We start from the raw sequence: 16513 nt of genomic DNA on the forward strand, positions 1-16513 counted from the left end.
CTGCTAACGTTACGTGAAAGCACCGCACATATAACATGGGAAATACAAAAGGAGGGAAGGGAGCCTAAAGCCACCCTGAACTTTTTTGGTAGCAGTAACTGTTATGTTCTAGCTAGCTTAGCTAACAAGCAAACAGCTCAACTTAACTCTATTCCTTCCCTACTATGAATCTAATATCATTAACTAGAACTAATAAACAGTATAGTTTAAAACGCGAGCACTGGATAGGTAATTAGTAGGTAACAATAGGTAATGGCAGCTAACTGGGCTAGTATTGGCTGGGCTAAGCTAACGTCAAAGATACTATCAACCGTCTCTGCTAACGTTACGTGAAAGCACCGCACATTAACGTGGGAAATACAAAGGGAGGAATGACTAGTCGGAAAACACTAACACAATAACTATACAGAACAATTATATCATTAATAATAATACTAATGATCCGAATTTTATTAGTTCTAGTTAATGATATTAGATTCATAGTAGGGAAGGAATAGAGTTAAGTTGAGCTGTTTGCTTGTTAGCTAAGATAGCTCTTCTTTTTTAAGTGTTTCACCTCTTCTGAACTGTGGTGTTTACATGGATGTACCAAGAGCTGCAGCGTTCAGCGTTTCAGAATTAAAGAAGCGAGCTGATCGGCTGACTGGCCGTTCAGTAAGCAGTGCTGTGATTGGCTGTTTTGGGAAAATTTGTAAAAAAGTTTTGTACTTGTACATTCGTTTCGTACACGTAGATCTGTTTCATGTCTGTAGAAAACAGATGCGCACTTGCAAATGGAAAATCCGTGCGTGCAAATATCGTTAGCAAATTCACAAAAAAAAACGGATTTGAAGATGTACAAACCATTTTTACATGCACAAAATATTTTTACAGATACAAATTATTTTTACATGTACACAAATCATTTTTACGAGCACAAAATATTCTTACAAGCACAAAACTTTGGTACAGGTACAGAAAACTTTTGGCGAGAATTTTATACCATAGGGGTGGCCGTGGGATCCCTTTCTCCCTGGAGCGGGTACAACTAACACAATTAATAGGCCTAGCACATTAGTTAAATGTCGGATATGTTAACCTATGCTGTCAATTGACGGGGCATCTGACATGGAAATATGTAGCCTAAAATGCGTGATTTTGGTGCAAACAGGCAATAATGATGTACTGGTAATGTTTGCAAAATAGCTCCATATGAAGAACAGGACCTTCGATATATGGCCACAAGATTGAGTGCAACATAAAACAATGATCATTTTCAATTTAGAATCCTTATTAATGCCAACATGTTACATTAATGAGTCCCTCTGTGTGCTGTGGGCTACTTCCTGGAGGGGTGGCTTGGTAGGGCAGTGAAGGGCAGGGAATTTTGGGAGTTGTTGCTTTTATCCATATGATGAAAAATACATTTTTGGCTTTTTCTTGGTCAAGAAGGCACTGACTTCAATGATGACTCCACATTTCTACAACATAAATGACCCAATTTAAATACACATTAATCTTCCCAGCGGTGAAATGCTCCTTTATTAATGTGATCCTTTGGAGCGGTTTTGCGGCGGGGGTTAAATTTGAGTTCTTTTTGTTTTTGTTGCATTTTGGAGGAGGTGGTTGTCTGTACACCACTGTGAGAAATGAGTAACAGTTTGTTGGTAGGCTGTGACGGAGTTCCTGTCTGATAGAAGTGCGAGTATGACAGTGTCATCAGAATATTTGAAATACCTTGTGATGGGAGATGGGCTGAGACCGTCATTGGTGTAGAGTGTGTATATGAATGGACTCAGAACACAGCCTTGCGGGGCTCCAGTGTTTATAGAGATTTAAGGGGATGTGTTGGTCCCTGACCTGACAGCCTGAGGTCTTTTACTGAGGAAGCTGTGTATGAAGTGGATGTGGAGACGTTAAAAGCTGAAATGAAGTCAATGAAGTTCACCCTGGCATAGTGGCCAGGAGTATCCAGGTGTTGGAGGAGAGTGTGGAGGAGGCATGTTCCCCCCCCTAGCCTTGTATGCAAACGGATATGGGTCCAGATGTGGACTGACAACTGAGAGGATGCAGTGCAACTGGTCTTCAGTTCCGAGGGGCGGGGTTTCTTGGGAATGGGGATAATTACAGATGTTCTCCAGAGATTGGGAATGTCAAACAGGAATGATTCACAGTAGAGGGAGAAAAGGACAGGTTCCAGAGTACAGGTCTTGAGTAGCCTTCCTGTGATCCCATCCGGTCCGGGCGCTTTGCCAGGTTTAAAGCTTCTGAATTGGTGGTATACATTCCTGTATGATTTCTGATTCTATGAAGGGCATAGGTTATGACTGCTCAGGCGCTGGAAGATCTCTGAGCTGCCTCTCACATTCAGCGGAAAAGTTGGTGGTGTCAAACCTGGCAAAGAAGTTGTTCAGATCTGTGGTGAACGAAATGGGATCCATGGGTGATGTGCAGGTTTTTGGGATGGAGCCAATGAGTGGTTTCACCTTCTGAAAGGCCTGCTGAGTGTTCAGGCTGCTGAAGTCTTGCTCTAATTTGTCCTTATTTGCAAGTTTCTTAATTGAGTCTTTGATTGTGATCCAGTCTTTGCATTGAAAAGCCTGATGCTTTTCTTTGAGCTTTAGCTTTGTTACTGTCATCCATGGTCTTGAAATGGGGTACATTTTACTGTTATGGCTGGGATGGAATTAGCCATGCAAAACTTGATGTAGTCCAGTCCAAGTTCAAAAACACTCCAGTACACTCCAAGATTTGCAGTCGCCTCCGACCAGTGGTTAACGCTGTAGATTTTTGGTTTGTGACGTTTCAGGGCTTTTGTGTATTATGGGTGGGAAAAATAATAAATTCAGTGTTTCCCATACATTGACTTATTTGTGGCAGCCCACCACAATATCAACATTGACCACCACACAATGATTGTACTAAATTGTGCTTGAATCTGGTTAGAATCATAACCGCGCTGCACTAATTTGTTCATAACTGTTGCATTCGAGTTAATTCTGCAAACCTACCACCACAAATAGAATTCAATTCTGTGGGAAACACTGAAATTCTTAGATGCATCGCGATTCTCTTTAGAACGATTCAATGCTTGATGCAGATAAGTTAATAATCGGAATTTTAACAATTAAATTAATTTGCCTGCTGCAACATTCTGTTTGCCTGCTGCAGAGCGCTACCTTTCTGCCTGCCGGTTTTCTGCTATACACGCATGCGCACCAAACACGTGCGAGTACAGCGAGTTGTTTAAGTTTAAGTGGTGACAAAATGGCTGCAATGGCGAGCAATAAATCTAAATGACTGTGGCTGCGCTTAGCGTTACTAATTTTCCCATAACTTCCCTAATCGGGATCAGTGGCGCAAAAAGTGGGTATGCGCTATATGCGCGCATAGGGGCGCAGCTCCATGGGGGCGCCAAAGCGATGGTAAAAAAAAAAAAAAAAAAAAAAAAAAAAAAAAAATATATATATATATATATATATATATATATATATGGTATTTTCTATATGTAGCTACTGCTGTCCGTTTCTAAATCATTTCAACTTTTTCTCAATGTTCTATAACATTTTAGAGGACTAACAGGCTAGAGTAGGCGCCCTATCTCATAAGATTCCATTATAGAATTTTGACATAGAAGAGGGAGTGGGGGCGCCGTGAGTGCTGGGCGAGCAGATAGGCCTACGAGTAGTGAGTTGCCGTCTATGGAAAAAAGATGGATACAGCAAAAAAAAAGCTGTTGACGACTAAAAATAGAAAAAGAAAGAGGGAAAAGGAGATGGCATGTCAAGGGATTCAACAGCAGTTAAATAAGTGGACGATGAAAGGCAACAGGTAGGATTTAAAGTGATGACGTCTGTACTTGGAGGCTTGCAAATATGAATGTTAACAGACTAACTAGCGTTTGTTAAACATAATGCCGATTGAAACATAGCCTATTCCATTCAGATAGCTAGGTGGCTACCATGCTCATACTGCACTTTTAATGGCCAACTGCAAACAGAAATGTCATGCTAGCAGTAACTCATTACATTTTTCCATATCCTAACAATGAAGGCTCCTTGTAATAACTCAATATTGTGTTGTCAATGTGGTGCAAACAAACAAGGCTAGAGTGCCTATCAGCCTTATCCATTGTGAGCATTAGGCATAAAAAAAAAAAAGGTTTGGTTCCTGTTGGTTGTCAGTTGAGGCCATGGGTCGGTAGGGAATTTTTTTTTTTTTTTTTTTTTTTTTCCCTGTGGCAGTAAGGGATACAGTAGGTAGAAAATCAATCCCACCAGGATTTCGCGAGGTTTTTTTGAGACTGTTGCGACCTAAAATGCCTGGATGGAAGTTGCGGTGATTTTAGCTGTTTCTTGTGGAGAAATTGCGGGAGGAAGTGAAAATTGCAAAAATAGTTTAAATTTAGGGCAATTAAAGTTAGTAAGACCAAAATCACACTGATAATCTTGATGCTTATTAAAAAGGATAATCAAAGGTAAACAGTAAGGATTACAGAAAATCAAAGTAGGCCTACTTTATTTGTGAAAATGCTTTGACTGAGGTCATTCACAAAGCATTATAGTAGAACTGTCCAAAAAAGACAGTCACCTAAAGAGATGGCATCATGTCATGTTTCAATACATTCATATATTTTGTAATTCATATTAAGTTCATATCTTTTTAATAAATCATAGTCTGTGGCCTGCATAATTACTAATAGCCAAGTAAGTATCTAGTAATTTCATATTGATTTAAACTATTTGACTACACTTCTGTTTAATGTCATTACATTGGTGGTGTACGTCTAATTGACTGCCTGCCCCTTTAAGGACGTGAGAGTAGCCTAAGTACATTTCTGAGTGGATTGGAAGGCTTGCATCTCACTGTGTTCGGCTACGAGTGTAAATCACTTTTTGCATAGTGCATTACGATATGTGGATGCAATTGGGAATGTCTTCTATGTCATTAGTTAAAATAAATGTAAAAAAAACCACTCGAATGAAATCATTATTGGATCATAGAAGAGGTAAATGTCTTGCAATTTTATTAATTTCTATGATTTTGGTAGCACTACTCAAACTAAGCCCACAAGCTAGCAAACATGACATAAGCTAAAAGGACATATCCAGGTAAACGTTTGCCAATGGGTTGCATAGCCTACTCAACAATCAGTAAACCAAGTAGGCCTTAATTAACTTACTTTCATAGCCTAGGTAGGTTAGCAACACCAGGTTGAGAGATGCAAGTAAGCAGATCATTAACGTTAGCCTTCTATTTATTGTCATCAAAACTGTAGAGGAACGAACACGTTAGGGCACTTTGGTGTCATATGCAAAAGGTGCAGAAGTAAGTGTGCCATCTGGCTCAATATTCTGCGCGAGGGACTGTTGTGGTAGGTGAAATTTCACGGTGAAACTACGATGATTGGTCAAATTTGCGAAAAAGTTGCGGTGTTTGGACAAAATTGCGAGTGCCTTGGTAAGTGACGAAAACAATCGTCTTCGTGAACAGCTGTGCATAGGCTACTTTGTAAAAGAGAGAATACGCTCATCCCTATAACGCAAGGGGTAATTAATGTAATTATAGTTCGCCTTTTATTTGTGGATTTATTTAATATATTTAGTCTTATTTCTTCCCCAAGCTCATAAAATAAATTTGGGTCGCACATAAATTGACAGGGTCGGTCGGAAACCGGAACCCAAGAAATTTTTTTTTTATGCCTTAGCTGGCAAAAGGACGTTTAGACTCTCTTAAAGTGGCAATGCACCATTTATCAATAGCCTACTTATCAAGTATAACATCAAGTTAAACATCAAATTGGCAGCATTTCTTTAAAAACATATTCAATAGACACTAATACACAGTAATAGTGTAAATTATTGGTCTTTTGTTTTGCTTTAGTTTGTGTGTTTTTTTTTTTTTTTGGGGGGGGGGGGGGGCGCCAATATTGTTGTTGCATACCCCTCAAAAATGGGTAGTTGCGCCCCTGATCGGGATATCGACATATTGTCGGAAAGATGGAAGGACAGTGTCAAGCCTGCAGTTGTTAAAGTCTCCCAGAATGAAAACCGGAATGTCTGGATATTTGTTGAACATGTGATTAGCACTCCGGGCTGCTATCTTGGCTGCAGATTTAGTGTTTGTGCTTGGATGAATATAAACAGTGAAGACCAAAGTAGGAAATTCCAGAGGTTGATGTCAATATCACTATGGGACAGTTTTGTGAGGATTAAACAATAGTGCTGCTTATGTTACCAAAGTAATGAAATTAGTTGAAACATGAATTAGTTGTATTTTGACTTTATTAAAATGCACTGTACTACAATCTGTTGAACAGGCAGTGTTCATTAGAGTCGCTTGTGTGATTTTTGGGCTCTTTTTCAGTCATGCTTGATATTTATGTGGTAATCATACTGAAACATGTTATCATGTTATCTGTGTGCCAGAAAGCAGCTGATGCATCTGGAATTGCCATCTATCTATAAAGCAAGAAGCGTCTGTGTGTCTGTGTGTGTGTGTGTGTGTGTCTGTGTGTGTGTGTGTCTGTGGCACGCATATCTCGCTGACCGTTTGTCAGACTGATTACAAACTTGGCAGGTGTCTTGCTACAGGCATGAGTAAGTGCACTGCCGAATTTGACGTTGTTTGAATAAGAAATGCAAAAGATATCGTTAAATAGCCTATATCGGTAAAAGAAGCACGCATTGGCTTTCGCCGCTAGCCACTCCCCCTCCCACACAGCACTGTAGGACTGTAAGCTACCAGTGAGGATAGAAGCAGGGCTTTGGCAGAATTGGATCAGTGTAGGTTACACGGGTAAAAACTTAAGCGAGTGCAAGATAACTCCACGGATTTTGCAACAACACGACAACATGCCAACACACACAGGTAGGCCAACACATGCAGTGGCTCTTCAAAATGACGTAAAAAATGATGTGCAATAAGCGGACACTTCGAATAGCCCAGGCTACTTTGGACTGTCTTTAGACTTTGAATAAGCACATGACAATTCAAACTGCAAGGTCCTAAATTGAAACGAGCGATAATGGTCCCGAATCAAAGAACGTCCCAGAATGCCACACATGCAAAGCATAACCAGCGACAAGCAACGAGTGGCAGACAGTGTGATGTCACTTATGAATAGCCCAGGTTACTTTGGACTGTCTTTAGCCTTTGAATAAACAAACGACAATTCCAACTGCAAGGTCCTAAATTGAAACGAGCGATAACAGTCCCGAATTAAAGAATTATGTATGCAAAGCATAACCAGCGACAAGCAACAAGTGGCAGACAGAGTGTGATGTCACTTATAGGCCACCAGAGACTGTTTTTGAGTCACACCGTTGCAAATTCCATATGCATCATTCCACAAAATGGTTTGTTTTCTCTATCATCAAGTTATTCAATAGGCTAAGCATATAGCCTTGACTCAAAACAGCTGTTAGGATTATGTCATTTTGATTTGTAAAAAATGTCACATGCAGCCATGCTTAAATTCTGCTCACTTCACATTTATTATATTATTATATTATCTGTAGGCCTATTCATTATTGAATGCTTACCTGGAATTATGTTTTTCCCTATCATCCTATTTTTAAAGCAGGCCTAACTAATTGGGCTACAGGAATAGCATGTTTGAACGGGCACTGCACTAGTAGGCCTTAAAGGACAATTCCAGCCATTTTTCACATCTGATCTCTTGCTGCAGCCAACAGCTAGAGTAGCCAGGCAGCTCAGGGTTTCCCACAGCAAATGTGTCAAGGTGGTAGGGTGGGAAACAAGAACAGTAAATTAATGTGTGCAATTTTAACAAGCTATAGGCTGTTGCCCTGCAGCCTGTTCCGCAAGTCTGTCTTGATCTATACACGGAGTATGAATGAAGTTTAGATTATTTTGTGTAAGATTTACAATTTTGATTAGAATGTTTGGCGAACAATGACAGACAGCGTGATGACATTCAACCAGCAGATGCTGCTGTTTGGATGCATCACACGATTCGGAGGCATATCCTACCCGTAAATCCTCAAATTATGGCCGGGATGATAATTGCCAGTAGCCTATGGCTATCAGTCCACGAGCACTAAAAGACATTGTTTCGATTTAACTCAATAAAATTAAAGAGCTCTTCTTAATATTTTATATTGTTGGTTGGTTTAATACTGTTGCCAATGAAAAGTCATCCTAATGGGTCTCAACACGTCACTCTCAAGCTAGTCGCTTGCCTTCTGAGCTTGCCAGAGGCTAAAGCAGAGGCGGAGTGGCAATCGGGACAATCGGGAGTTTTCACGGTCGGCCGGCCGAGGAGTATGGGCCGTGAGGCGTACGCGGCCATCGACGTGATAGACGCATTAAGAATTTTCCACGAAAATCTCTGAGATCTACACTTTAGAGAACTTGGAAGTCCAACCAATATTTATACCACTCGCTCACTGTCTATGGGCCCTATCATGACATTCTAAAGTGCATCGTCACTCGTCAAAAGTCTATTCAAATTTAGTAGGATGTTCAGTTCACATTGGGAGGGTTTTCGTTCTCAAAAGTGGAGCGCATGGCGTAACAAGGTGTTCCTAGGTCTTTTAATCAGTCATATGGGTGTGTTTGGGGCGTAACATCATTTTAAACCAATGAGAATGACATCTGCCATTCCCTTTAACGGCGCAACGCGCGATATGTCAAATAAATGCATCGGTATTTTGGCATTCAACGGCGCATTTGAAGGAGGCTGCTTGCGAGACCGTATGGAATAGTCATTCTTAAACCATGCTTTACTAAAACCTAGCATAGCCTTCACGCATTTGCACTCGTCTATTATTTGAACTCATTGGCAAAGTGAAACTAACTTCACCAAGGAGTCAGTCAACGACAAGACAGTTATATGCAGTTACTTTCACTATTGACTGACAATGGGTTACCATCGAAAACATAGGCTGGAAAAAGCAACACTTACCCTAATGTTGCTCAAATGACTGAATAAAACAACATTTATCCTGCAGAGGAGTTGCTTATATCTCGTGACAGTGCGTCTTCAGCTGTGCTCCATACGTGTCTCTCGCCTCTCCCCTAATCACTTTTAACCGTCATTACCAATTTGCAAATGATGGTGAATAACTACTCATCATGAGATGTACAGTATTTCGTAATATCTTTATTCTAATTATGTTTACCATTGTAATCGTGCAATTTGTAATGCTTTGCATGGACGTGCGCTGGTGTGCGTTCATGAATGATAGAAGGATGGTGCGTGCACCTGCCAATATGACTGTTGACATGCGCTCTTAAAATAGCATATGAACAACTCGCCATTGACTTCTGACCAGGTTTAGGTGGTGTATGATAGCGATTTTTAGACAATGCGCCAGGTCCCTCCCTAGGTTGTTAATTGCCACACCCCTGGGCGCAATGCTTAAAAAATAAAGGTGCAAAATAACGAATTCAACTTCGCGCCAGTGAATAACGAACTTTACGCCATGCGCTGGTGACCGAAAATACAGCCCTCAATGTCATTCATGGTTACCCTGCACATTCATCTCTCCCATGCTTATTTTTGTGTAGGCTAGCCTTATTTGTTTAATCTTAATTGATTTTTGTCTTATTCAGGCATTACAGTAGTCTGGCTAACGTCAGACCTCATCTCATTGAGATGGGGTCTGGGAACTAGGCATTCATTTTCTCGTATTTGAAACGTGGTTTACGAATGCCCAGAGCCGTTTATTGGGCGCTACGAATGTGTATCAAATAAGTCTGTACGTAGCTCATATTGGCCTCGGTGTGTCATCATCGTCTTGCTGCCCTCCCTCCGTTCTGTGATTGGTCCCCTAACTGAGGGGAAAATTTGCTCCATGGTATCCAGGCTGCCTAGCAGCGTGAATAAAATCGTGCGCGTAAGGCAGCATGGGAAAACCCAGGCTAGCATTACAGAACGTTCATGGTCACAAATAAAAAAAATGACAATTTAATTTGTTTGTTTGTTCATAAATTAACGTAGGCGTCGGCTAGAATGGAGCAAAGCCTCCTGGGAATGTGTTTCTGGTTTATCCAATGAACCGATTGCAGGTCAAGTCTATTTACAGAAATGGAGGGGGATAAATGAGCGGCTTCTCGTCTAATGCAGTGATTCTTAAACTAGGGGTCGCGACCCCAAATGGGGTCGCCAAAAACTTCCGTGGGGTCGCCAATTATTTTCTGTATTCAGTCTGAAATTATTATTAGATGAAACAAAGGAAAATAATATTGGCCTTTTCTGCCTTTTTCTTATTTACACGCAGTTAAGAGAAGAGAGAAATGTTCTCGTCTTTCAACGAGATCTGGTTCAGCCTATATAACCGCTGATAGAAACAATGTAACTATCTGCTCCACTACGCAATTGTTCCCGCTATTTTAAGTAAAACAAAACAAAAGACATAGCTAGCCTAGCCAAAATGGACAGGTGGCTGCTTAAAAAATTTAACAAAAGCTCGGAAGTGCCATCTACCAGTGCGTCTACTCCTCCGTGACCCTCAGATGGGACAGTCTACAGGCCGGTGAGAATAAAAAAGAACAAACGGCGCGTCGGCTTTATCAGAAAGAATTTCTGAAATATGGATTCACTTGCCAAGATAACCTCGACCACCCACAATGTGTGATTTGCGGCGATGTTCTGGCGAATGAGAGCTTAAAACCTGTCAAAATGAAACGACATCTCAAAATACAGATGTCGGCTCAGCACCGTGGAGGAAAATATCCGTGTCGCCGTATGTAGTAGGCTATTCCTCCTAGAATTAACTTGCTATGTTCACGGAAGCATGCCCACCCTTCCCATTGAAATTGTTAAAGATAGTAAACCAGAAAAGGGGAAATAAAAAAATATTGTTATTGTTATCGCCATAAATATAATTAATGTAGGCCTAACGCTGTAGGCCTAATGCTGCATGTGTAGGCTATGTGTGTGCGTGCTTGTGTGTGCGCGCGCTACGCACATAGCGCTCTAATCTGATATGGCGGCAGCCTACACTTGTTTAATCGTGATTGTTTGGTTTTCTCGGTTCTTGTTCATATGGAGTAAATAGAAACAAATTACTTTCTAGTTTTTGCTTGATTTAGTTGTTAACGTTTGAGGGGGGTATTTGAGTAAAGAATTAGAATGGGTTTGGGGAAAGTGGGGTCGCCAGACCTAGCCATACTTTTTTTGTGGGGTCGCCAGACAAAAAGTTTAAGAACCACTGGTCTAATGGAATGACCCTACAAGCGATCAAGTTTGAGGATTTTTGACAGTCGACGGATTTGCGTGGTTGCTTGCTGTTTTACACATGGATGGAAGGCAGAGAGAAAGGTTAGACCTTATTGCTAGGCGGAAACTAGCACAAGCTAGTCTTAGTTTGATATGTAGGCCTAGTCTAATGACTAAGTGGGCCACTCAGACTGATAAATGGTTTGTGGAACTCGTTGGAACTGTCTATATGTAAGCCTATATAGGCCTACTTTAATCGTTTTCTATACAAACCTATTCAAAGTGCCTGGTTTTCCAATTATTTAATTACCTGTGTTATTAGGTTGGCATTAATGCTTGTCTGTAGGCTAGGCCTTTTTTAAATGTATACAGGCAACTATTGGAGTTCTATGATATCCAGATACATGTCCTTAGCCTGGTAAACCAGACCCTGGAATCTTTCAGATTAAGGGTCTGGTCACGAGTAATGAAAATGGCCCAATTCGAGGGGCGGCACCAAGCATGCATTTGAAACTCTCACTGCACGCAGTTGGATAACGCTACGACCAATCACAACAATTCACGGTGTGACGTATCCAGTTCTTGCAAAGGAACGATTTGAGGGCGATTTTCTGCTCCTCTTTTAGTTGAAAAGGCAAATCTAAATCCTTTATTGTAGCGGCCAAAGCCGTTTCAAACAACTGGTGTTCATCGGTAGCTATCTTGCAATGTTTTCTAGATGATTCCTGACGTCGCAGCACCGTCGTCATCAATGCAGCTCGCCTTTGTCCCGCCTACACCGATTTGATTGGTCCCTCTCGCTCGAGAGGTGAAGAAATTTGGATCATTGCTCGTGGCCAGAGTATCTTGCGGGCACAATTTAAATTGTGCTCTCGCGAGAACTCTGGATTTCCAGGGTAACATGTCCTTGCATGATGCTGGAAATTTCCATCCACCCACAAAGCTGTTTTTATACTGCACTTAAATATCTAGTTCCTTACACATTTATTGAAAGTGCCTGGTTTGTGGTTGATTGGCTTGTTGTATTGCATTAGCACTATCCATAGTTCCTTTCTCCAATAGCCTATATGTAGCCTATTAGTATTTTAAATTGACATTTTGTTTGTGCTATTGATGTGTGTGCGTGTTGGGGGAGAGGGGGGGCGGTGTTTGGATGGGGCCGGTGCCGTCCAAATTTTCCCGGTGGATTTTAGTGCCCCACTCCGCCCCTGGGCTAAAGCCACTACATTTAAACACAATTGTTGTCGTGATGCATTCCAGCCTACGAATTTAATCAGATAAAAAAAGTAGGCTAAATCATGCATAATTAAAAAAATAACTCAATTTAGGCTACCGTAGGCCTACTTGGCTATGCAATAAGGTTTCCATTACAGCACAGCGCAGTGCACGTTCAATTAATTAATTAAAGGACTGTCTGTCTCGCAATAAACACAGCGGTTGGAATTCCCGACAACATTCTTTCAGCCTACATGAAACTTAAAATAGTGAACCATCAAATACCCCCCAGATTTCAGTGCTTATCAGTCCCAACATGTAGCAATATAATCAAACAGTCCAAAAAAGTAAATTAAATCCCAAACCAAACCGAAAATCGTATGCTTTTGATAGCCTACCGCTGGTATGCCGCTCCAAACGAAACGCATGCCTCATAATAAAACGTAGAAATAAAGACCTGCCTCAATTAACGCTGCCCCAAATAAAGCTGTGCTTTGTGCAGCCTAAGTAAATAATAGAACCCGGTCATAATTTGAGGAATTTACGGCATTTAAAAACAATTCATGGCACGTTTTTTATTATTATTTTGTATGCGTTCTGGAGACTGTGGTCACGGTTTGAAATGAAAGGGAGAAAACAGTAGGCCTAGAGTAACACGGCGGACATCGCTCATATAGGCCTACCTATAAACTGCTCAAAAAAATCAAGATGCGCGTTTAGGAGAGTTTTGATTGCACAGGAGGGAGGGGGAGGGAGTAGCGAGCTAGCTCTCGGTTTTGTTTGAACATCAACAGAAGTGACGTATCCCCGCTATCGCTGATACAACCTTTAAACCAACCAACAATATAAAAATATTAAAGGCACAATCCGTCAGGATTTCGTTTTATTTAATTCACACTCCACACGCCAATCCAGTTGGGGGCAGCATGTAGGAAAACAATGATTTGTCACAATGATTTACTAGTGGTAGAAACGACGAAACGCACATTGCCCATGCCCTCCTCTCCTCCTCCCTCCCCCGTCTCCGTTTTCGCTACTGTCTATCCCTATGTGTCTATCAGAAAAGAAAAAAATAAAAAAAAACTCCTAAATCCGGAAAATGTCTTCTTCAAGCGGCTCACCCTTACCCGATCACTACATATAACAGTTTTTATTAACGTTTTGCTTTTCACACTGGTATTGTTGGTAATGAGACATTTGAGAAATAAATACAAATTTGCTAGCGGCATTTGGCAAGCTAGTCTTAGCAAAGGCTAGGCCTAGCCTGCGTGTAGTAGCGATTGTATGGATGGATAAAACTGAAAATAGTAATAAGGTATTTTTTTCGGGTGGAGACTGACGACGAAGATTACATCCCCCCTGCATCGAGTCAGACAAGAGTGGGCAAACGTAAGGGCCAGGCAAAGAAGTAAAGGCCTGGGTGTCTAGTGTCAGTCCCAGACCTGGAGAGAACAGTAGGCTACAGGGACGGCTCGAGCTATCAGAGCAGCCAGAGAGCGAGCTGACCAGCAGCGTTTGGAGAATCGTCCCCATGAGAGTCTGGCAGCAACACAGGTGTTCTTGCTACGTAGCCAGTAACTAAAATGCTCCATGTAGTCAGTGGTTACAGACAATCGTTCTGTTTACTGTTAGAGGTCATTATTATTACCATTTATTACACGGCTCTTTATAATGCTGTAGAATGCTCCATTGCACTACGATGGGACTTCCCAACGTCCTACGGTCTGATAATTTTTAATACCGGACCGTTGCTAAGTATAACCAGAGAATGTCAAGGAAAGTGAAACTCGGCAGGCCACGGCCAGCGCTGCATTACTGTTGGGAGATATGCCACTATAATGACCGCCTTACAGAACGTTATTCCTTACACAATCATCCTCTACAACTAACAATAAAACTTACCATTCTAAGAGCACATGGCTACATTTCATGTAACATAAGGAAAACCTGAATTATGACTAAAATGGTATGTTCATCTTTTCCTTTGCACCTTTAGGCTATGAGTTCATATTTAAAACTAAGGGCACAAATGTCAAGAGCCAAAGCTACCACTTGAAATTACATTAGTTTAAACAACTCTTTAACAATAAATAGATTCTAAGAAGTCAGGAACAGGAGATAAAAGCATGATGTTAGTATACCAATCTTGATCAAAGAACACTTTCAGGCACAACCAATGTTTCACCAATCCTGATTATTGGTATTTATTATAAAACTACAAGACAGGAATAAACTTTACATATACCAAGTGCAACAACATGAATAGAAATGTAACTTTTGGACTATATGAGGCAGGAGGGAAGCAGCTGGGCACATGGATAGTCCTTAGCAGTCTTCAACAGCAAGAAGTTGGGCTAACGAGTCAGGCTTCATGTTGATGAGCCACAGGAAATGAAGAGGTGATGTGCAGCAGGAAATTCCACCTGTTGACACACCAATCTGAATGAAAGAACATGAACAAATCAGAGCAGGACAGGACCTCTTAATCTGGGGGTTGGGACCCCATTGTGATTGAAAACTGCTGGAATTAGTTCTTAAACATAAAGCTACTGTGTCACTAATCACTGTTTCTACTTTTTTTTAAAGCCTACTTACAAAGATAACTAGATTCCTCTAAATATTACAAACAGCTTATGAAACAGCAAGACTGGCATCTGTCTGGGGAGCAGGGTTTGCTTGACCAACTTTTTAGGAACCTCTGCAGCAGGAAACAAATTACTAACTGGGCATTAGCTAAGCATTTTGCCGCATTACTGAAATTAAATGATATTACATTTTCCTACCTGTTGGGCAACAGCAATGTAATCGTTACACCTTCATAGGGGAGGACTGGACTGGAATTCTGATCCTGTGAAAACAGATACAAACACACACATGGGTATATTGTGATAAAGACATGTTTGAAGAGCTTCAAAGGAAAATGGTGATGCTATTTTGCAACAGGCCTGACACAATCTAAGCAACTTATAACGTTACCGGAGATAGAGGATAGTATTCTAACGTATCTGAAAGTTATCCTAATCGTGTAGAGCTAGCATTAGTTGTAATTTTAGTATCTTATGCTGCCAACATCATTCGTTAGCGAGACCACAAGCCAGTGAACATTCACCAATATCAAAATGTATTTATTGCATATTGGAACATTACACTCTATGTATTGTGTAGGACACAAAACTTGTCACGTACAAATAATAGTATTTGGCAAACTGCTTAGCAAATGCAGCAAGGACGCTATCGCTAGGTTGGTAACGTTAGCAATGGCGGTCGAACAAAGTCAATTTACCGCGATCTACAGCTGACAAACATTACCTAGTGGCTCGAGAGCTAATTCTACAATATCTCCTTTGCTTAATCAAAATCATGAATTATGTTTAACAGATGTTTACTTACCAGTCAAGAAGAAATGTCGCAAGTTCAGAATCGAACTGCATCTCCTTGCTATCCAAGCTGTCTCCATCGGTGGAAAGCACTCCCTAGATTAACGTGTATTTGCTTGCTTCCCATTTGATAGCCTATTCTTTTCGCCTCAGATCGAGTTTTTTTTTAGCTGGAGGCGATGGAGGTCTCTTCCTAGAACTTTCGGCCATTCTCGCAGTACACTCCACTGTAGAACTTGAACTCCGTGGGGGAGGGGAGAAGCAGGAGGGGGTGGGAGCAGAGAGTGCGTAATTGCGTTGTCTCTTTCTCGACTGCTCTGGGCTGCACTGAAGACGGTTTGGCCGGTATGTTACTCCCTGTCGCCACCTCAGACATAAACTGGTATTGCAAGACTGGATGACCCGGGGCTAGTCGGTTAGCACGCTAATTCTGGAGCAGATCTCTGCAATGCTATGCATATTCTTCGATTAGAAAATGTCAGTAGTGTTATTTCTTCACATTCTATTGATATGTATAGTTGATTTTTGAATGCATTACACTTCAAAAGTTCACAAAAAAGACACATTGTGCCTTTAAGAAGAGCCCTTTTATGAGTTAAATGGAAACTAAATTATTAATGGCCTTTATTTGTCCGAATTTGAGGACCAGCTATAAATAGAATCCCGGCCATAATTTGAGGATTTAGGTATGCACGTGTGTTTCAAGCATAGTGCAAGCACTAATCTCTGACTGAAAGTGCACAGAACTTGTGCA

General features: G+C 41.0%; 1 protein-coding gene and 1 long non-coding RNA gene across 6 annotated transcripts in view; one reads left to right on the forward strand and one right to left on the reverse strand.

Moving 5' to 3' along the window:
- znf341 (zinc finger protein 341) overlaps positions 1-16513 on the forward strand; it is a 131396-nt gene that overhangs the window by 18064 nt on the left and 96819 nt on the right. The gene's annotated exons all lie outside the window — the stretch shown is intronic.
- Positions 14484-15861, reverse strand: LOC143114496 (uncharacterized). The gene is made up of 3 exons (XR_012984929.1): positions 15773-15861; positions 15166-15230; positions 14484-14821 (listed from the first exon to the last, which is right to left on the reverse strand). It is a non-coding gene; the product is annotated as an uncharacterized LOC143114496 (long non-coding RNA).

This window comes from Alosa pseudoharengus, unplaced genomic scaffold (assembly GCF_046254945.1).
Source record: "Alosa pseudoharengus isolate Yale_2024_CS ecotype anadromous, Long Island Sound unplaced genomic scaffold, YU_APseudo_1.1 YU_APseudo_1.1_scf_9, whole genome shotgun sequence".
NCBI lineage: Eukaryota > Metazoa > Chordata > Actinopteri > Clupeiformes > Clupeidae > Alosa > Alosa pseudoharengus.